Raw genomic sequence first — 24,010 nt, forward strand, 5'->3', positions numbered from 1 at the left:
TCACAGTTAGTAACACAGAGAGAGAACTGGACAGGAAACAGAACGCGTGGTTCACAGTAACACAGAGAGAGAACTGGACAGGAAACAGAACGCGTGGTTCACAGTTAGTAACACAGAGAGAGAACTGGACAGGAAACAGAACGCGTGGTTCACAGTTAGTAATACAGAGAGAGAACTGGACAGGAAACAGAACGCGAGGTTCACAGTTAGTAACACAGAGAGAGAACTGGACAGGAAACAGAACGCGAGGTTCACAGTAACACAGAGAGAGACTGGACAGGAAACAGAACGCGTGGTTCACAGTTAGTAACACAGAGAGAACTGGACAGGAAACAGAACGCGTGGTTCACAGTAACACAGAGAGAGAACTGGACAGGAAACAGAACGCGTGGTTCACAGTAACACAGAGAGAGAACTGGACAGGAAACAGAACGCGAGGTTCACAGTTAGTAACACAGAGAGAGAACTGGACAGGAAACAGAACGCGTGGTTCACAGTAACACAGAGAGAGAACTGGACAGGAAACAGAACGCGTGGTTCACAGTTAGTAACACAGAGAGAGAACTGGTCAGGAAACAGAACGCGTGGTTCACATAAAAACAGAGAGAGAACTGGACAGGAAACAGAACGCGTGGTTCACAGTAACACAGAGAGAGAACTGGACAGGAAACAGAACGCGTGGTTCACAGTAACACAGAGAGAGAACTGGACAGGAAACAGAACGCGTGGTTCACAGTTAGTAACACAGAGAGAGAACTGGACAGGAAACAGAGCGCGAGGTTCACAGTAACACAGAGAGAAAACTGGACAGGAAACAGAACGCATGGTTCACAGTTAGTAACACAGAGAGAGAACTGGACAGGAAACAGAACGCATGGTTCAAAGTAATACAGAGAGAAAGAGCTGGACAGAAAACAGAACGCGTGGTTCACAGTAACACAGAGAGAGAACTGGACAGGAAACAGAATGCGTGGTTCACAGTTAGTAACACAGAGAGAGAACTGGACAGGAAACAGAACGCGTGGTTCACAGTAACACAGAGAGAGAACTGGACAGGAAACAGAACGCGTGGTTCACAGTTAGTAACACAGAGAGAGAACTGGACAGGAAACAGAACGCGTGGTTCACAGTTAGTAATACAGAGAGAGAACTGGACAGGAAACAGAACGCGAGGTTCACAGTTAGTAACACAGAGAGAGAACTGGACAGGAAACAGAACGCGAGGTTCACAGTAACACAGAGAGAGACTGGACAGGAAACAGAACGCGTGGTTCACAGTTAGTAACACAGAGAGAACTGGACAGGAAACAGAACGCGTGGTTCACAGTAACACAGAGAGAGAACTGGACAGGAAACAGAACGCGTGGTTCACAGTTAGTAACACAGAGAGAGAACTGGACAGGAAACAGAACGCGTGGTTCACAGTAACACAGAGAGAGAACTGGACAGGAAACAGAACGCGTGGTTCACAGTTAGTAACACAAGGAGAGCTGGACAGGAAACAGAATGCGTGGTTCACAGTAACACAGAGAGAACTGGACAGGAAACAGAACGTGTGGTTCACAGTTAGTAACACAGAGAGAAACTGGACAGGAAACAGAACGCGAGGTTCACAGTTAGTAACACAGAGAGAGAACTGGACAGGAAACAGAACGCGAGGTTCACAGTAACACAGAGAGAGAACTGGACAGGAAACAGAACACGAGGTTCACAGTTAGTAACACAGAGAGAGAACTGGACAGGAAACAGAACGCGTCGTTCACAGTAACACAGAGAGAGAACTGGACAGGAAACAGAACGTGTGGTTCACAGTAACACAGAGAGAGAACTGGACAGGAAACAGAACGCGTGGTTCACAGTTAGTAACACAAGGAGAGCTGGACAGGAAACAAAATGCGTGGTTCACAGTAACACAGAGAGAACTGGACAGGAAACAGAACGTGTGGTTCACAGTTGGTAACACAGAGAGAAACTGGACAGGAAACAGAACGCGTGGTTCACAGTTAGTAACACAGAGAGAGAACTGGACAGGAAACAGAACGCGTGGTTCACAGTTAGTAACACAGAGAGTGAACTGGACAGGAAACAGAACGCGTGGTTCACAGTAACACAGAGAGAGAACTGGACAGGAAACAGAACGCGTGGTTCACAGTTAGTAACACAGAGAGAGAACTGGACAGGAAACAGAACGCGTGGTTCACAGTAACACAGAGAGAGAACTGGACAGGAAACAGAACGCGAGGTTCACAGTTAGTAACACAGAGAGAGAACTGGACAGGAAACAGAACGCGTGGTTCACAGTAACACAGAGAGAGAACTGGACAGGAAACAGAACGCGTGGTTCACAGTTAGTAACACAGAGAGAGAACTGGTCAGGAAACAGAACGCGTGGTTCACATAAAAACAGAGAGAGAACTGGACAGGAAACAGAACGCGTGGTTCACAGTAACACAGAGAGAGAACTGGACAGGAAACAGAACGCGTGGTTCACAGTAACACAGAGAGAGAACTGGACAGGAAACAGAACGCGTGGTTCACAGTTAGTAACACAGAGAGAGAACTGGACAGGAAACAGAGCGCGAGGTTCACAGTAACACAGAGAGAAAACTGGACAGGAAACAGAACGCATGGTTCACAGTTAGTAACACAGAGAGAGAACTGGACAGGAAACAGAACGCATGGTTCAAAGTAATACAGAGAGAAAGAGCTGGACAGAAAACAGAACGCGTGGTTCACAGTAACACAGAGAGAGAACTGGACAGGAAACAGAATGCGTGGTTCACAGTTAGTAACACAGAGAGAGAACTGGACAGGAAACAGAACGCGTGGTTCACAGTAACACAGAGAGAGAACTGGACAGGAAACAGAACGCGTGGTTCACAGTTAGTAACACAGAGAGAGAACTGGACAGGAAACAGAACGCGTGGTTCACAGTTAGTAATACAGAGAGAGAACTGGACAGGAAACAGAACGCGAGGTTCACAGTTAGTAACACAGAGAGAGAACTGGACAGGAAACAGAACGCGAGGTTCACAGTAACACAGAGAGAGACTGGACAGGAAACAGAACGCGTGGTTCACAGTTAGTAACACAGAGAGAACTGGACAGGAAACAGAACGCGTGGTTCACAGTAACACAGAGAGAGAACTGGACAGGAAACAGAACGCGTGGTTCACAGTTAGTAACACAGAGAGAGAACTGGACAGGAAACAGAACGCGTGGTTCACAGTAACACAGAGAGAGAACTGGACAGGAAACAGAACGCGTGGTTCACAGTTAGTAACACAAGGAGAGCTGGACAGGAAACAGAATGCGTGGTTCACAGTAACACAGAGAGAACTGGACAGGAAACAGAACGTGTGGTTCACAGTTAGTAACACAGAGAGAAACTGGACAGGAAACAGAACGCGAGGTTCACAGTTAGTAACACAGAGAGAGAACTGGACAGGAAACAGAACGCGAGGTTCACAGTAACACAGAGAGAGAACTGGACAGGAAACAGAACACGAGGTTCACAGTTAGTAACACAGAGAGAGAACTGGACAGGAAACAGAACGCGTCGTTCACAGTAACACAGAGAGAGAACTGGACAGGAAACAGAACGTGTGGTTCACAGTAACACAGAGAGAGAACTGGACAGGAAACAGAACGCGTGGTTCACAGTTAGTAACACAAGGAGAGCTGGACAGGAAACAAAATGCGTGGTTCACAGTAACACAGAGAGAACTGGACAGGAAACAGAACGTGTGGTTCACAGTTAGTAACACAGAGAGAAACTGGACAGGAAACAGAACGCGTGGTTCACAGTTAGTAACACAGAGAGAGAACTGGACAGGAAACAGAACGCGTGGTTCACAGTTAGTAACACAGAGAGTGAACTGGACAGGAAACAGAACGCGTGGTTCACAGTAACACAGAGAGAGAACTGGACAGGAAACAGAACGCGTGGTTCACAGTTAGTAACACAGAGAGAGAACTGGTCAGGAAACAGAACGCGTGGTTCACATAAAAACAGAGAGAGAACTGGACAGGAAACAGAACGCGTGGTTCACAGTAACACAGAGAGAGAACTGGACAGGAAACAGAACGCGTGGTTCACAGTAACACAGAGAGAGAACTGGACAGGAAACAGAACGCGTGGTTCACAGTTAGTAACACAGAGAGAGAACTGGACAGGAAACAGAGCGCGAGGTTCACAGTAACACAGAGAGAAAACTGGACAGGAAACAGAACGCATGGTTCACAGTTAGTAACACAGAGAGAGAACTGGACAGGAAACAGAACGCATGGTTCAAAGTAATACAGAGAGAAAGAGCTGGACAGAAAACAGAACGCGTGGTTCACAGTAACACAGAGAGAGAACTGGACAGGAAACAGAATGCGTGGTTCACAGTTAGTAACACAGAGAGAGAACTGGACAGGAAACAGAACGCGTGGTTCACAGTAACACAGAGAGAGAACTGGACAGGAAACAGAACGCGTGGTTCACAGTTAGTAACACAGAGAGAGAACTGGACAGGAAACAGAACGCGTGGTTCACAGTTAGTAATACAGAGAGAGAACTGGACAGGAAACAGAACGCGAGGTTCACAGTTAGTAACACAGAGAGAGAACTGGACAGGAAACAGAACGCGAGGTTCACAGTAACACAGAGAGAGACTGGACAGGAAACAGAACGCGTGGTTCACAGTTAGTAACACAGAGAGAACTGGACAGGAAACAGAACGCGTGGTTCACAGTAACACAGAGAGAGAACTGGACAGGAAACAGAACGCGTGGTTCACAGTTAGTAACACAGAGAGAGAACTGGACAGGAAACAGAACGCGTGGTTCACAGTAACACAGAGAGAGAACTGGACAGGAAACAGAACGCGTGGTTCACAGTTAGTAACACAAGGAGAGCTGGACAGGAAACAGAATGCGTGGTTCACAGTAACACAGAGAGAACTGGACAGGAAACAGAACGTGTGGTTCACAGTTAGTAACACAGAGAGAAACTGGACAGGAAACAGAACGCGAGGTTCACAGTTAGTAACACAGAGAGAGAACTGGACAGGAAACAGAACGCGAGGTTCACAGTAACACAGAGAGAGAACTGGACAGGAAACAGAACACGAGGTTCACAGTTAGTAACACAGAGAGAGAACTGGACAGGAAACAGAACGCGTCGTTCACAGTAACACAGAGAGAGAACTGGACAGGAAACAGAACGTGTGGTTCACAGTAACACAGAGAGAGAACTGGACAGGAAACAGAACGCGTGGTTCACAGTTAGTAACACAAGGAGAGCTGGACAGGAAACAAAATGCGTGGTTCACAGTAACACAGAGAGAACTGGACAGGAAACAGAACGTGTGGTTCACAGTTAGTAACACAGAGAGAAACTGGACAGGAAACAGAACGCGTGGTTCACAGTTAGTAACACAGAGAGAGAACTGGACAGGAAACAGAACGCGTGGTTCACAGTTAGTAACACAGAGAGTGAACTGGACAGGAAACAGAACGCGTGGTTCACAGTAACACAGAGAGAGAACTGGACAGGAAACAACACGTGGTTCACAGTAACACAGAGAGAACTGGACAGGAAACAGAACGCGTGGTTCACCGGAACACAGAGAGAGAACTAGACAGGAAACAGAACGCGAGGTTCACAGTAACACAGAGAGTGAACTGGACAGGAAACAGAACGCGTGGTTCACAGTAACACAGAGAGAAAACTGGACAGGAAACAGAACGCGTGGTTCACAGTAACACAGAGAGAGTACTGGACAGGAAACAGAACGCGTGGTTCACAGTAATACAGAGAGAGAGAACTGGACAGGAAACAGAACGCGTGGTTCACAGTAACACAGAGAGAGAACTGGACAGGAAACAGAACGCGTGGTTCACAGTAACACAGAGAGAGAACTGGACAGGAAACAGAACGAGTGGTTCACAGTTAGTAACACAGAGAGAGAACTGGACAGGAAACAGAACGCGTGGTTCACAGTAACACAGAGAGAGAACTGGACAGGAAACAGAACGCGAGGATCACAGTTAGTAACACAGAGAGAGAACTGGACAGGAAACAGAACGCGTGGTTCACAGTAACACAGAGAGAGAGAACTGGACAGGAAACAGAACGCGTGGTTCACAGTAACACAGAGAGAGAACTGGACAGGAAACAGAACGCGTGGTTCACAGTAACACAGAGAGAGTACTGGACAGGAAACAGAACGCGTGGTTCACAGTAATACAGAGAGAGAGAACTGGACAGGAAACAGAACGCGTGGTTCACAGTAACACAGAGAGAGAACTGGACAGGAAACAGAACGCGTGGTTCACAGTAACACAGAGAGAGAACTGGACAGGAAACAAAACGAGTGGTTCACAGTTAGTAACACAGAGAGAGAACTGGACAGGAAACAGAACGCGTGGTTCACAGTAACACAGAGAGAGAACTGGACAGGAAACAGATAGCGAGGTTCACAGTTAGTAACACAGAGAGAGAACTGGACAGGAAACAGAACGCGTGGTTCACAGTAACACAGAGAGAGAACTGGACAGGAAACAGAACGCGAGGTTCACAGTTAGTAACACAGAGAGAGAACTGGACAGGAAACAGAACGCGTGGTTCACAGTAACACAGAGAGAGAGAACTGGACAGGAAACAGAACGCGTGGTTCACAGTAACACAGAGAGAGAACTGGACAGGAAACAGAACGCGAGGTTCACAGTAACACAGAGAGAGAACTGGATAGGAAACAGAACGCGAGGTTCACAGTAACACAGAGAGAGAACTGGACAGGAAACAGAACGCGTGGTTCACAGTAACACAGAGAGAGAACTGGACAGGAAACAGAACGTGTGGTTCACAGTAACACAGAGAGAGAACTGGACAGGAAACAGAACGTGTGGTTCACAGTAACACAGAGAGAGAACTGGACAGGAAACAGAACGCGTGGTTCACAGTTAGTAACACAAGGAGAGCTGGACAGGAAACAAAATGCGTGGTTCACAGTAACACAGAGAGAACTGGACAGGAAACAGAACGTGTGGTTCACAGTTAGTAACACAGAGAGAAACTGGACAGGAAACAGAACGCGTGGTTCACAGTTAGTAACACAGAGAGAGAACTGGACAGGAAACAGAACGCGTGGTTCACAGTTAGTAACACAGAGAGTGAACTGGACAGGAAACAGAACGCGTGGTTCACAGTAACACAGAGAGAGAACTGGACAGGAAACAACACGTGGTTCACAGTAACACAGAGAGAACTGGACAGGAAACAGAACGCGTGGTTCACCGGAACACAGAGAGAGTACTAGACAGGAAACAGAACGCGAGGTTCACAGTAACACAGAGAGTGAACTGGACAGGAAACAGAACGCGTGGTTCACAGTAACACAGAGAGAGTACTGGACAGGAAACAGAACGCGTGGTTCACAGTAATACAGAGAGAGAGAACTGGACAGGAAACAGAACGCGTGGTTCACAGTAACACAGAGAGAGAACTGGACAGGAAACAGAACGCGTGGTTCACAGTAACACAGAGAGAGAACTGGACAGGAAACAGAACGAGTGGTTCACAGTTAGTAACACAGAGAGAGAACTGGACAGGAAACAGAACGCGTGGTTCACAGTAACACAGAGAGAGAACTGGACAGGAAACAGATAGCGAGGTTCACAGTTAGTAACACAGAGAGAGAACTGGACAGGAAACAGAACGCGTGGTTCACAGTAACACAGAGAGAGAACTGGACAGGAAACAGAACGCGAGGATCACAGTTAGTAACACAGAGAGAGAACTGGACAGGAAACAGAACGCGTGGTTCACAGTAACACAGAGAGAGAGAACTGGACAGGAAACAGAACGCGTGGTTCACAGTAACACAGAGAGAGAACTGGACAGGAAACAGAACGCGTGGTTCACAGTAACACAGAGAGAGTACTGGACAGGAAACAGAACGCGTGGTTCACAGTAATACAGAGAGAGAGAACTGGACAGGAAACAGAACGCGTGGTTCACAGTAACACAGAGAGAGAACTGGACAGGAAACAGAACGCGTGGTTCACAGTAACACAGAGAGAGAACTGGACAGGAAACAAAACGAGTGGTTCACAGTTAGTAACACAGAGAGAGAACTGGACAGGAAACAGAACGCGTGGTTCACAGTAACACAGAGAGAGAACTGGACAGGAAACAGATAGCGAGGTTCACAGTTAGTAACACAGAGAGAGAACTGGACAGGAAACAGAACGCGTGGTTCACAGTAACACAGAGAGAGAACTGGACAGGAAACAGAACGCGAGGTTCACAGTTAGTAACACAGAGAGAGAACTGGACAGGAAACAGAACGCGTGGTTCACAGTAACACAGAGAGAGAGAACTGGACAGGAAACAGAACGCGTGGTTCACAGTAACACAGAGAGAGAACTGGACAGGAAACAGAACGCGAGGTTCACAGTAACACAGAGAGAGAACTGGATAGGAAACAGAACGCGAGGTTCACAGTAACACAGAGAGAGAACTGGACAGGAAACAGAACGCGTGGTTCACAGTAACACAGAGAGAGAACTGGACAGGAAACAGAACGTGTGGTTCACAGTAACACAGAGAGAGAACTGGACAGGAAACAGAACGTGTGGTTCACAGTAACACAGAGAGAGAACTGGACAGGAAACAGAACGCGTGGTTCACAGTTAGTAACACAAGGAGAGCTGGACAGGAAACAAAATGCGTGGTTCACAGTAACACAGAGAGAACTGGACAGGAAACAGAACGTGTGGTTCACAGTTAGTAACACAGAGAGAAACTGGACAGGAAACAGAACGCGTGGTTCACAGTTAGTAACACAGAGAGAGAACTGGACAGGAAACAGAACGCGTGGTTCACAGTTAGTAACACAGAGAGTGAACTGGACAGGAAACAGAACGCGTGGTTCACAGTAACACAGAGAGAGAACTGGACAGGAAACAACACGTGGTTCACAGTAACACAGAGAGAACTGGACAGGAAACAGAACGCGTGGTTCACCGGAACACAGAGAGAGAACTAGACAGGAAACAGAACGCGAGGTTCACAGTAACACAGAGAGTGAACTGGACAGGAAACAGAACGCGTGGTTCACAGTAACACAGAGAGAAAACTGGACAGGAAACAGAACGCGTGGTTCACAGTAACACAGAGAGAGTACTGGACAGGAAACAGAACGCGTGGTTCACAGTAATACAGAGAGAGAGAACTGGACAGGAAACAGAACGCGTGGTTCACAGTAACACAGAGAGAGAACTGGACAGGAAACAGAACGCGTGGTTCACAGTAACACAGAGAGAGAACTGGACAGGAAACAGAACGAGTGGTTCACAGTTAGTAACACAGAGAGAGAACTGGACAGGAAACAGAACGCGTGGTTCACAGTAACACAGAGAGACAACTGGACAGGAAACAGATAGCGAGGTTCACAGTTAGTAACACAGAGAGAGAACTGGACAGGAAACAGAACGCGTGGTTCACAGTAACACAGAGAGAGAACTGGACAGGAAACAGAACGCGAGGATCACAGTTAGTAACACAGAGAGAGAACTGGACAGGAAACAGAACGCGTGGTTCACAGTAACACAGAGAGAGAGAACTGGACAGGAAACAGAACGCGTGGTTCACAGTAACACAGAGAGAGAACTGGACAGGAAACAGAACGCGTGGTTCACAGTAACACAGAGAGAGTACTGGACAGGAAACAGAACGCGTGGTTCACAGTAATACAGAGAGAGAGAACTGGACAGGAAACAGAACGCGTGGTTCACAGTAACACAGAGAGAGAACTGGACAGGAAACAGAACGCGTGGTTCACAGTAACACAGAGAGAGAACTGGACAGGAAACAAAACGAGTGGTTCACAGTTAGTAACACAGAGAGAGAACTGGACAGGAAACAGAACACGTGGTTCACAGTAACACAGAGAGAGAACTGGACAGGAAACAGATAGCGAGGTTCACAGTTAGTAACACAGAGAGAGAACTGGACAGGAAACAGAACGCGTGGTTCACAGTAACACAGAGAGAGAACTGGACAGGAAACAGAACGCGAGGTTCACAGTTAGTAACACAGAGAGAGAACTGGACAGGAAACAGAACGCGTGGTTCACAGTAACACAGAGAGAGAGAACTGGACAGGAAACAGAACGCGTGGTTCACAGTAACACAGAGAGAGAACTGGACAGGAAACAGAACGCGAGGTTCACAGTAACACAGAGAGAGAACTGGATAGGAAACAGAACGCGAGGTTCACAGTAACACAGAGAGAGAGCTGGACAGGAAACAGAACGCGTGGTTCACAGTAACACAGAGAGTGAACTGGACAGGAAACAGAACACGTGGTTCACAGTAACACAGAGAGAACTGGACAGGAAACAGAATGCGTGGTTCACCGGAACACAGAGAGAGAACTAGACAGGAAACAGAACGCGAGGTTCACAGTAACACAGAGAGTGACCTGGACAGGAAACAGAACGCGTGGTTCACAGTAACACAGAGAGAAAACTGGACAGGAAACAGAACGCGTGGTTCACAGTAACACAGAGAGAGTACTGGACAGGAAACAGAACGCGTGGTTCACAGTAATACAGAGAGAGAACTGGACAGGAAACAGAACGCGTGGTTCACAGTAACACAGAGAGAGAACTGGACAGGAAACAGAACGATTGGTTCACAGTAACACAGAGAGAGAACTGGACAGGAAACAGAACGAGTGGTTCACAGTTAGTAACACAGAGAGAGAACTGGACAGGAAACAGAACGCGTGGTTCACAGTAACACAGAGAGAGAACTGGACAGGAAACAGATAGCGAGGTTCACAGTTAGTAACACAGAGAGAGAACTGGACAGGAAACAGAACGCGTGGTTCACAGTAACACAGAGAGAGAACTGGACAGGAAACAGAATGCGAGGTTCACAGTTAGTAACACAGAGAGAGAACTGGACAGGAAACAGAACGCGTGGTTCACAGTAACACAGAGAGAGAGAACTGGACAGGAAACAGAACGCGTGGTTCACAGTAACACAGAGAGAGAACTGGACAGGAAACAGAACGCGAGGGTCACAGTAACACAGAGAGAGAACTGGATAGGAAACAGAACGCGAGGTTCACAGTAACACAGAGAGAGATCTGGACAGGAAACAGAACGCGTGGTTCACAGTAACACAGAGAGAAAACTGGACAGGAAACAGAACGCGTGGTTCACAGTAACACAGAGAGAGAACTGGACAGGAAACAGAACGCGTGGTTCACAGTTAGTAACACAGAGAGAGAACTGGACAGGAAACAGAGCGCGAGGTTCACAGTAACACAGAGAGAAAACTGGACAGGAAACAGAACGCGTGGTTCACAGTAACACAGAGAGAGAACTGGACAGGAAACAGAACGCGTGGTTCACAGTTAGTAACACAGAGAGAGAACTGGACAGGAAACAGAACGCGTGGTTCACAGTAACACAGAGAGAGAACTGGACAGGAAACAGAACGCGAGGTTCACAGTTAGTAACACAGAGAGAGAACTGGACAGGAAACAGAACGCGTGGTTCACAGTAACACAGAGAGAGAACTGGACAGGAAACAGAACGCGTGGTTCACAGTTAGTAACACAGAGAGAGAACTGGTCAGGAAACAGAACGCGTGGTTCACATAAAAACAGAGAGAGAACTGGACAGGAAACAGAACGCGTGGTTCACAGTAACACAGAGAGAGAACTGGACAGGAAACAGAACGCGTGGTTCACAGTAACACAGAGAGAGAACTGGACAGGAAACAGAACGCGTGGTTCACAGTTAGTAACACAGAGAGAGAACTGGACAGGAAACAGAGCGCGAGGTTCACAGTAACACAGAGAGAAAACTGGACAGGAAACAGAACGCATGGTTCACAGTTAGTAACACAGAGAGAGAACTGGACAGGAAACAGAACGCATGGTTCAAAGTAATACAGAGAGAAAGAGCTGGACAGGAAACAGAACGCGTGGTTCACAGTAACACAGAGAGAGAACTGGACAGGAAACAGAACGCGTGGTTCACAGTTAGTAACACAGAGAGAGAACTGGACAGGAAACAGAACGCGTGGTTCACAGTAACACAGAGAGAGAACTGGACAGGAAACAGAATGCGTGGTTCACAGTAACACAGAGAGAGAACTGGACAGGAAACAGAACGCGTGGTTCACAGTTAGGAACACAGAGAGAGAACTGGACAGGAAACAGAACGCGAGGTTCACAGTTAGTAACACAGAGAGAGAACTGGACAGGAAACAGAACGCGTGGTTCACAGTAACACAGAGCGAGAACTGGACAGGAAACAGAACGCGTGGTTCACAGTTAGTAACACAGAGAGAGAACTGGACAGGAAACAGAGCGCGAGGTTCACAGTAACACAGAGAGAGAACTGGACAGGAAACAGAACGCGAGGTTCACAGTTAGTAACACAGAGAGAGAACTGGACAGGAAACAGAACGCGTGGTTCACAGTAACACAGAGAGAGAACTGGACAGGAAACAGAACGCGTGGTTCACAGTTAGTAACACAGAGAGAGAACTGGACAGGAAACAGAACGCGTGGTTCACAGTAACACAGAGAGAGAACTGGACAGGAAACAGATACGCGAGGTTCACATTTAGTAACACAGAGAGAGAACTGGACAGGAAACAGAACGCGTGGTTCACAGTAACACAGAGAGAGAACTGGACAGGAAACAGAACGCGAGGTTCACAGTTAGTAACACAGAGAGAGAACTGGACAGGAAACAGAACGCTTGGTTCACAGTAACACAGAGAGAGAGAACTGGACAGGAAACAGAACGCGTGGTTCACAGTAACACAGAGAGAGAACTGGACAGGAAACAGAACGCGAGGTTCACAGTAACACAGAGAGAGAACTGGATAGGAAACGGAACGCGAGGTTCACAGTAACACAGAGAGAGAACTGGACAGGAAACAGAACGCGTGGTTCACAGTTAGTAACACAGAGAGTGAACTGGACAGGAAACAGAACGCGTGGTTCACAGTAACACAGAGAGAGAACTGGACAGGAAACAGAACACGTGGTTCACAGTAACACAGAGAGAACTGGACAGGAAACAGAATGCGTGGTTCACCGGAACACAGAGAGAGAACTAGACAGGAAACAGAACGCGAGGTTCACAGTAACACAGAGAGTGACCTGGACAGGAAACAGAACGCGTGGTTCACAGTAACACAGAGAGAAAACTGGACAGGAAACAGAACGCGTGGTTCACAGTAACACAGAGAGATGTACTGGACAGGAAACAGAACGCGTGGTTCACAGTAATACAGAGAGAGAGAACTGGACAGGAAACAGAACGCGTGGTTCACAGTAACACAGAGAGAGAACTGGACAGGAAACAGAACGATTGGTTCACAGTAACACAGAGAGAGAACTGGACAGGAAACAGAACGAGTGGTTCACAGTTAGTAACACAGAGAGAGAACTGGACAGGAAACAGAACGCGTGGTTCACAGTAACACAGAGAGAGAGAACTGGACAGGAAACAGAACGCGTGGTTCACAGTAACACAGAGAGAGAACTGGACAGGAAACAGAACGCGAGGTTCACAGTAACACAGAGAGAGAACTGGATAGGAAACAGAACGCGAGGTTCACAGTAACACAGAGAGAGAGCTGGACAGGAAACAGAACGCGTGGTTCACAGTAACACAGAGAGTGAACTGGACAGGAAACAGAACACGTGGTTCACAGTAACACAGAGAGAACTGGACAGGAAACAGAATGCGTGGTTCACCGGAACACAGAGAGAGAACTAGACAGGAAACAGAACGCGAGGTTCACAGTAACACAGAGAGTGACCTGGACAGGAAACAGAACGCGAGGTTCACAGTTAGTAACACAGAGAGAGAACTGGACAGGAAACAGAACGCGTGGTTCACAGTAACACAGAGCGAGAACTGGACAGGAAACAGAACGCGTGGTTCACAGTTAGTAACACAGAGAGAGAACTGGACAGGAAACAGAGCGCGAGGTTCACAGTAACACAGAGAGAGAACTGGACAGGAAACAGAACGCGAGGTTCACAGTTAGTAACACAGAGAGAGAACTGGACAGGAAACAGAACGCGTGGTTCACAGTAACACAGAGAGAGAACTGGACAGGAAACAGAACGCGTGGTTCACAGTTAGTAACACAGAGAGAGAACTGGACAGGAAACAGAACGCGTGGTTCACAGTAACACAGAGAGAGAACTGGACAGGAAACAGATAGCGAGGTTCACAGTTAGTAACACAGAGAGAGAACTGGACAGGAAACAGAACGCGTGGTTCACAGTAACACAGAGAGAGAACTGGACAGGAAACAGAACGCGAGGTTCACAGTTAGTAACACAGAGAGAGAACTGGACAGGAAACAGAACGCTTGGTTCACAGTAACACAGAGAGAGAGAACTGGACAGGAAACAGAACGCGTGGTTCACAGTAACACAGAGAGAGAACTGGACAGGAAACAGAACGCGAGGTTCACAGTAACACAGAGAGAGAACTGGATAGGAAACGGAACGCGAGGTTCACAGTAACACAGAGAGAGAACTGGACAGGAAACAGAACGCGTGGTTCACAGTTAGTAACACAGAGAGTGAACTGGACAGGAAACAGAACGCGTGGTTCACAGTAACACAGAGAGAGAACTGGACAGGAAACAGAACACGTGGTTCACAGTAACACAGAGAGAACTGGACAGGAAACAGAATGCGTGGTTCACCGGAACACAGAGAGAGAACTAGACAGGAAACAGAACGCGAGGTTCACAGTAACACAGAGAGAGACCTGGACAGGAAACAGAACGCGTGGTTCACAGTAACACAGAGAGAGAACTGGACAGGAAACAGAACGCGTGGTTCACAGTTAGTAACACAGAGAGATGAACTGGACAGGAAACAGAACGCGTGGTTCACAGTAAACACAGAGAGAGAACTGGACAGGAAACAGAACGCGTGGTTCACAGTAACACAGAGAGAGAACTGGACAGGAAACAGAACGCGTGGTTCACAGTAACACAGAGAGAGAACTGGACAGGAAACAGAACGCGTGGTTCACAGTTAGTAACACAGAGAGAGAACTGGACAGGAAACAGAACGCGTGGTTCACAGTAACACAGAGAGAGAGAACTGGACAGGAAACAGAACGCGTGGTTCACAGTAACACAGAGAGAGAACTGGACAGGAAACAGAACGCGAGGTTCACAGTAACACAGAGAGAGAACTGGATAGGAAACAGAACGCGAGGTTCACAGTAACACAGAGAGAGAACTGGACAGGAAACAGAACGCGTGGTTCACAGTAACACAGAGAGTGAACTGGACAGGAAACAGAACACGTGGTTCACAGTAACACAGAGAGAACTGGACAGGAAACAGAATGCGTGGTTCACCGGAACACAGAGAGAGAACTAGACAGGAAACAGAACGCGAGGTTCACAGTAACACAGAGAGTGACCTGGACAGGAAACAGAACGCGTGGTTCACAGTAACACAGAGAGAAAACTGGACAGGAAACAGAACGCGTGGTTCACAGTAACACAGAGAGAGTACTGGACAGGAAACAGAACGCGTGGTTCACAGTAATACAGAGAGAGAACTGGACAGGAAACAGAACGCGTGGTTCACAGTAACACAGAGAGAGAACTGGACAGGAAACAGAACGATTGGTTCACAGTAACACAGAGAGAGAACTGGACAGGAAACAGAACGAGTGGTTCACAGTTAGTAACACAGAGAGAGAACTGGACAGGAAACAGAACGCGTGGTTCACAGTAACACAGAGAGAGAACTGGACAGGAAACAGATAGCGAGGTTCACAGTTAGTAACACAGAGAGAGAACTGGACAGGAAACAGAACGCGTGGTTCACAGTAACACAGAGAGAGAACTGGACAGGAAACAGAATGCGAGGTTCACAGTTAGTAACACAGAGAGAGAACTGGACAGGAAACAGAACGCGTGGTTCACAGTAACACAGAGAGAGAGAACTGGACAGGAAACAGAACGCGTGGTTCACAGTAACACAGAGAGAGAACTGGACAGGAAACAGAACGCGAGGGTCACAGTAACACAGAGAGAGAACTGGATAGGAAACAGAACGCGAGGTTCACAGTAACACAGAGAGAGATCTGGACAGGAAACAGAACGCGTGGTTCACAGTAACACAGAGAGAAAACTGGACAGGAAACAGAACGCGTGGTTCACAGTAACACAGAGAGAGAACTGGACAGGAAACAGAACGCGTGGTTCACAGTTAGTAACACAGAGAGAGAACTGGACAGGAAACAGAGCGCGAGGTTCACAGTAACACAGAGAGAAAACTGGACAGGAAACAGAACGCGTGGTTCACAGTAACACAGAGAGAGAACTGGACAGGAAACAGAACGCGTGGTTCACAGTTAGTAACACAGAGAGAGAACTGGACAGGAAACAGAACGCGTGGTTCACAGTAACACAGAGAGAGAACTGGACAGGAAACAGAACGCGAGGTTCACAGTTAGTAACACAGAGAGAGAACTGGACAGGAAACAGAACGCGTGGTTCACAGTAACACAGAGAGAGAACTGGACAGGAAACAGAACGCGTGGTTCACAGTTAGTAACACAGAGAGAGAACTGGTCAGGAAACAGAACGCGTGGTTCACATAAAAACAGAGAGAGAACTGGACAGGAAACAGAACGCGTGGTTCACAGTAACACAGAGAGAGAACTGGACAGGAAACAGAACGCGTGGTTCACAGTAACACAGAGAGAGAACTGGACAGGAAACAGAACGCGTGGTTCACAGTTAGTAACACAGAGAGAGAACTGGACAGGAAACAGAGCGCGAGGTTCACAGTAACACAGAGAGAAAACTGGACAGGAAACAGAACGCATGGTTCACAGTTAGTAACACAGAGAGAGAACTGGACAGGAAACAGAACGCATGGTTCAAAGTAATACAGAGAGAAAGAGCTGGACAGGAAACAGAACGCGTGGTTCACAGTAACACAGAGAGAGAACTGGACAGGAAACAGAACGCGTGGTTCACAGTTAGTAACACAGAGAGAGAACTGGACAGGAAACAGAACGCGTGGTTCACAGTAACACAGAGAGAGAACTGGACAGGAAACAGAATGCGTGGTTCACAGTAACACAGAGAGAGAACTGGACAGGAAACAGAACGCGTGGTTCACAGTTAGGAACACAGAGAGAGAACTGGACAGGAAACAGAACGCGAGGTTCACAGTTAGTAACACAGAGAGAGAACTGGACAGGAAACAGAACGCGTGGTTCACAGTAACACAGAGCGAGAACTGGACAGGAAACAGAACGCGTGGTTCACAGTTAGTAACACAGAGAGAGAACTGGACAGGAAACAGAGCGCGAGGTTCACAGTAACACAGAGAGAGAACTGGACAGGAAACAGAACGCGAGGTTCACAGTTAGTAACACAGAGAGAGAACTGGACAGGAAACAGAACGCGTGGTTCACAGTAACACAGAGAGAGAACTGGACAGGAAACAGAACGCGTGGTTCACAGTTAGTAACACAGAGAGAGAACTGGACAGGAAACAGAACGCGTGGTTCACAGTAACACAGAGAGAGAACTGGACAGGAAACAGATAGCGAGGTTCACATTTAGTAACACAGAGAGAGAACTGGACAGGAAACAGAACGCGTGGTTCACAGTAACACAGAGAGAGAACTGGACAGGAAACAGAACGCGAGGTTCACAGTTAGTAACACAGAGAGAGAACTGGACAGGAAACAGAACGCTTGGTTCACAGTAACACAGAGAGAGAGTACTGGACAGGAAACAGAACGCGTGGTTCACAGTAACACAGAGAGAGAACTGGACAGGAAACAGAACGCGAGGTTCACAGTAACACAGAGAGAGAACTGGATAGGAAACGGAACGCGAGGTTCACAGTAACACAGAGAGAGAACTGGACAGGAAACAGAACGCGTGGTTCACAGTTAGTAACACAGAGAGTGAACTGGACAGGAAACAGAACGCGTGGTTCACAGTAACACAGAGAGAGAACTGGACAGGAAACAGAACACGTGGTTCACAGTAACACAGAGAGAACTGGACAGGAAACAGAATGCGTGGTTCACCGGAACACAGAGAGAGAACTAGACAGGAAACAGAACGCGAGGTTCACAGTAACACAGAGAGTGACCTGGACAGGAAACAGAACGCGTGGTTCACAGTAACACAGAGAGAAAACTGGACAGGAAACAGAACGCGTGGTTCACAGTAACACAGAGAGATGTACTGGACAGGAAACAGAACGCGTGGTTCACAGTAATACAGAGAGAGAGAACTGGACAGGAAACAGAACGCGTGGTTCACAGTAACACAGAGAGAGAACTGGACAGGAAACAGAACGATTGGTTCACAGTAACACAGAGAGAGAACTGGACAGGAAACAGAACGAGTGGTTCACAGTTAGTAACACAGAGAGAGAACTGGACAGGAAACAGAACGCGTGGTTCACAGTAACACAGAGAGAGAACTGGACAGGAAACAGATAGCGAGGTTCACAGTTAGTAACACAGAGAGAGAACTGGACAGGAAACAGAACGCGTGGTTCACAGTAACACAGAGAGAGAACTGGACAGGAAACAGAACGCGTGGTTCACAGTAACACAGAGAGAGAGAACTGGACAGGAAACAGAACGCGTGGTTCACAGTAACACAGAGAGAGAACTGGACAGGAAACAGAACGCGAGGTTCACAGTAACACAGAGAGAGAACTGGATAGGAAACAGAACGCGAGGTTCACAGTAACACAGAGAGAGAACTGGACAGGAAACAGAATGCGTGGTTCACAGTTAGTAACACAGAGAGAACTGGACAGGAAACAGAACGCGTGGTTCACAGTAACACAGAGAGAGAACTGGACAGGAAACAGAACGCGTGGTTCACAGTTAGTAACACAGAGAGAAACTGGACAGGAAACAGAACGCGTGGTTCACAGTTAGTAACACAGAGAGAAACTGGACAGGAAACAGAACGCGTGGTTCACAGTTAGTAACACAGAGAGAGAACTGGACAGGAAAGAGAACGCGAGGTTCACAGTTAGTAACACAGAGAGAGAACTGGACAGGAAAGAGAACGCGAGGTTCACAGTAACACAGAGAGAGAACTGGACAGGAAACAGAACGCGTGGTTCACAGTTAGTAACACAGAGAGAGAACTTGACAGGAAACAGAACACGAGGTTCACAGTTAGTAACACAGAGAGAGAACTGGACAGGAAACAGAACGCGTGGTTCACAGTAACACAGAGAGAGAACTGGACAGGAAACAGAACGCGTGGTTCACAGTAACACAGAGAGAGAACTGGACAGGAAACAGAACGCGTGGTTCACAGTTAGTAACACAAGGAGAGCTGGACAGGAAACAGAATGCGTGGTTCACAGTAACACAGAGAGAACTGGACAGGAAACAGAACGTGTGGTTCACAGTTAGTAACACAGAGAGAAACTGGACAGGAAACAGAACGCGTGGTTCACAGTTAGTAACACAGAGAGAGAACTGGACAGGAAACAGAACGCGTGGTTCACAGTTAGTAACACAGAGAGTGAACTGGACAGGAAACAGAACGCGTGGTTCACAGTAACACAGAGAGAGAACTGGACAGGAAACAGAACACGTGGTTCACAGTAACACAGAGAGAACTGGACAGGAAACAGAATGCGTGGTTCACCGGAACACAGAGAGAGAACTAGACAGGAAACAGAACGCGTGGTTCACAGTAACACAGAGAGAAAACTGGACAGGAAACAGAACGCGTGGTTCACAGTAACACAGAGAGAGAACTGGACAGGAAACAGAACGCGTGGTTCACAGTTAGTAACACAAGGAGAGCTGGACAGGAAACAGAATGCGTGGTTCACAGTAACACAGAGAGAACTGGACAGGAAACAGAACGTGTGGTTCACAGTTAGTAACACAGAGAGATACTGGACAGGAAACAGAACGCGAGGTTCACAGTTAGTAACACAGAGAGAGAACTGGACAGGAAACAGAACGCGAGGTTCACAGTAACACAGAGAGAGAACTGGACAGGAAACAGAACGCGTGGTTCACAGTTAGTAACACAGAGAGAGAACTGGACAGGAAACAGAACGCGTGGTTCACAGTAACACAGAGAGAGAGCTGGACAGGAAACAGAACGCGTGGTTCACAGTTAGTAACACAAGGAGAGCTGGACAGGAAACAGAATGCGTGGTTCACAGTAACACAGAGAGAACTGGACAGGAAACAGAACGTGTGGTTCACAGTAAGTAACACAGAGAGAAACTGGACAGGAAACAGAACGCGTGGTTCACAGTTAGTAACACAGAGAGAGAACTGGACAGGAAACAGAACGCGTGGTTCACAATTAGTAACACAGAGAGTGAACTGGACAGGAAACAGAACGCGAGGTTCACAGTTAGTAACACAGAGAGAGAACTGGACAGGAAACAGAACGCGAGGTTCACAGTAACACAGAGAGAGAACTGGACAGGAAACAGAACGCGTGGTTCACAGTTAGTAACACAGAGAGAGAACTGGACAGGAAACAGAACACGAGGTTCACAGTTAGTAACACAGAGAGAGAACTGGACAGGAAACAGAACGTGTGGTTCACAGTAATACAGAGAGAGAGAACTGGACAGGAAACAGAACGCGTGGTTCACAGTAACACAGAGAGAGAACTGGACAGGAAACAGAACGCGTGGTTCACAGTAACACAGAGAGAGAACTGGACAGGACACAGAACGCGTGGTTCACAGTTAGTAACACAGAGAGAGAACTGGACAGGAAACAGAACGCGTGGTTCACAGTTAGTAACACAGAGAGTGAACTGGACAGGAAACAGAACGCGTGGTTCACAGTAACACAGAGAGAGAACTGGACAGGAAACAGAACACGTGGTTCACAGTAACACAGAGAGAACTGGACAGGAAACAGAATGCGTGGTTCACCGGAACACAGAGAGAGAACTAGACAGGAAACAGAACGCGAGGTTCACAGTAACACAGAGAGTGAACTGGACAGGAAACAGAACGCGTGGTTCACAGTAACACAGAGAGAGAACTGGACAAGAAAACGAACGCGTGGTTCACAGTAACACAGAGAGAGAACTGGACAGGAAACAGAAAGCGTGGTTCACAGTAACACAGAGAGAAAACTGGACAGGAAACAGAACGCGTGGTTCACAGTAACACAGAGAGAGAACTGGACAGGAAACAGAACGCGTGGTTCACAGTTAGTAACACAAGGAGAGCTGGACAGGAAACAGAATGCGTGGTTCACAGTAACACAGAGAGAACTGGACAGGAAACAGAACGTGTGGTTCACAGTTAGTAACACAGAGAGATACTGGACAGGAAACAGAACGCGAGGTTCACAGTTAGTAACACAGAGAGAGAACTGGACAGGAAACAGAACGCGAGGTTCACAGTAACACAGAGAGAGAACTGGACAGGAAACAGAACGCGTGGTTCACAGTTAGTAACACAGAGAGAGAACTGGACAGGAAACAGAACGCGTGGTTCACAGTAACACAGAGAGAGAGCTGGACAGGAAACAGAACGCGTGGTTCACAGTTAGTAACACAAGGAGAGCTGGACAGGAAACAGAATGCGTGGTTCACAGTAACACAGAGAGAACTGGACAGGAAACAGAACGTGTGGTTCACAAGTTAGTAACACAGAGAGTGAACTGGACAGGAAACAGAACGCGAGGTTCACAGTTAGTAACACAGAGAGAGAACTGGACAGGAAACAGAACGCGAGGTTCACAGTAACACAGAGAGAGAACTGGACAGGAAACAGAACGCGTGGTTCACAGTTAGTAACACAGAGAGAGAACTGGACAGGAAACAGAACACGAGGTTCACAGTTAGTAACACAGAGAGAGAACTGGACAGGAAACAGAACGTGTGGTTCACAGTAATACAGAGAGAGAGAACTGGACAGGAAACAGAACGCGTGGTTCACAGTAACACAGAGAGAGAACTGGACAGGAAACAGAACGCGTGGTTCACAGTAACACAGAGAGAGAACTGGACAGGACACAGAACGCGTGGTTCACAGTTAGTAACACAGAGAGAGAACTGGACAGGAAACAGAACGCGTGGTTCACAGTTAGTAACACAGAGAGAACTGGACAGGAAACAGAACGCGTGGTTCACAGTAACACAGAGAGAGAACTGGACAGGAAACAGAACGCGTGGTTCACAGTAACACAGAGAGAAAACTGGACAGGAAACAGAACGATTGGTTCACAGTAACACAGAGAGAGTACTGGACAGGAAACAGAACGCGTGGTTCACAGTAATACAGAGAGAGAGAACTGGACAGGAAACAGAACGCGTGGTTCACAGTTAGTAAAACAGAGAGAACTGGACAGGAAACAGAACGCGTGGTTCACAGTAACACAGAGAGAGAACTGGACAGGAAACAGAACGCGTGGTTCACAGTTAGTAACACAGAGAGAAACTGGACAGGAAACAGAACGCGTGGTTCACAGTTAGTAACACAGAGAGAGAACTGGACAGGAAACAGAACGCGAGGTTCACAGTTAGTAACACAGAGAGAGAACTGGACAGGAAACAGAACGCGAGGTTCACAGTAACACAGAGAGAGAGAACTGGACAGGAAACAGAACGCGTGGTTCACAGTTAGTAACACAGAGAGAGAACTGGACAGGAAACAGAACACGAGGTTCACAGTTAGTAACACAGAGAGAGAACTGGACAGGAAACAGAACGCGTGGTTCACAGTAACACAGAGAGAGAACTGGACAGGAAACAGAACGCGTGGTTCACAGTAACACAGAGAGAGAACTGGACAGGAAACAGAACGCGTGGTTCACAGTTAGTAACACAAGGAGAGCTGGACAGGAAACAGAATGCGTGGTTCACAGTAACACAGAGAGAACTGGACAGGAAACAGAACGCGTGGTTCACAGTAACACAGAGAGAAAACTGGACAGGAAACAGAACGCGTGGTTCACAGTAACACAGAGAGAGAACTGGACAGGAAACAGAACGCGTGGTTCACAGTTAGTAACACAAGGAGAGCTGGACAGGAAACAGAATGCGTGGTTCACAGTAACACAGAGAGAACTGGACAGGAAACAGAACGTGTGGTTCACAGTTAGTAACACAGAGAGAGAACTGGACAGGAAACAGAACGCGAGGTTCACAGTAACACAGAGAGAGAACTGGACAGGAAACAGAACGCGTGGTTCACAGTTAGTAACACAGAGAGAGAACTGGACAGGAAACAGAACGCGTGGTTCACAGTAACACAGAGAGAGAGCTGGACAGGAAACAGAACGCGTGGTTCACAGTTAGTAACACAAGGAGAGCTGGACAGGAAACAGAATGCGTGGTTCACAGTAACACAGAGAGAACTGGACAGGAAACAGAACGTGTGGTTCACAGTAAGTAACACAGAGAGAAACTGGACAGGAAACAGAACGCGTGGTTCACAGTTAGTAACACAGAGAGAGAACTGGACAGGAAACAGAACGCGTGGTTCACAGTTAGTAACACAGAGAGTGAACTGGACAGGAAACAGAACGCGAGGTTCACAGTTAGTAACACAGAGAGAGAACTGGACAGGAAACAGAACGCGAGGTTCACAGTAACACAGAGAGAGAACTGGACAGGAAACAGAACGCGTGGTTCACAGTTAGTAACACAGAGAGAGAACTGGACAGGAAACAGAACACGAGGTTCACAGTTAGTAACACAGAGAGAGAACTGGACAGGAAACAGAACGTGTGGTTCACAGTAATACAGAGAGAGAGAACTGGACAGGAAACAGAACGCGTGGTTCACAGTAACACAGAGAGAGAACTGGACAGGAAACAGAACGCGTGGTTCACAGTTAGTAACACAGAGAGAGAACTGGACAGGAAACAGAATGCGAGGTTCACAGTAACACAGAGAGAGAACTGGACAGGAAACAGAACGCGTGGTTCACAGTTAGTAAC

This window comes from Salmo salar, chromosome 17 (genome assembly GCF_965601325.2).
Source record: "Salmo salar chromosome 17, fSalSal1, whole genome shotgun sequence".
Taxonomy (NCBI): domain Eukaryota; kingdom Metazoa; phylum Chordata; class Actinopteri; order Salmoniformes; family Salmonidae; genus Salmo; species Salmo salar.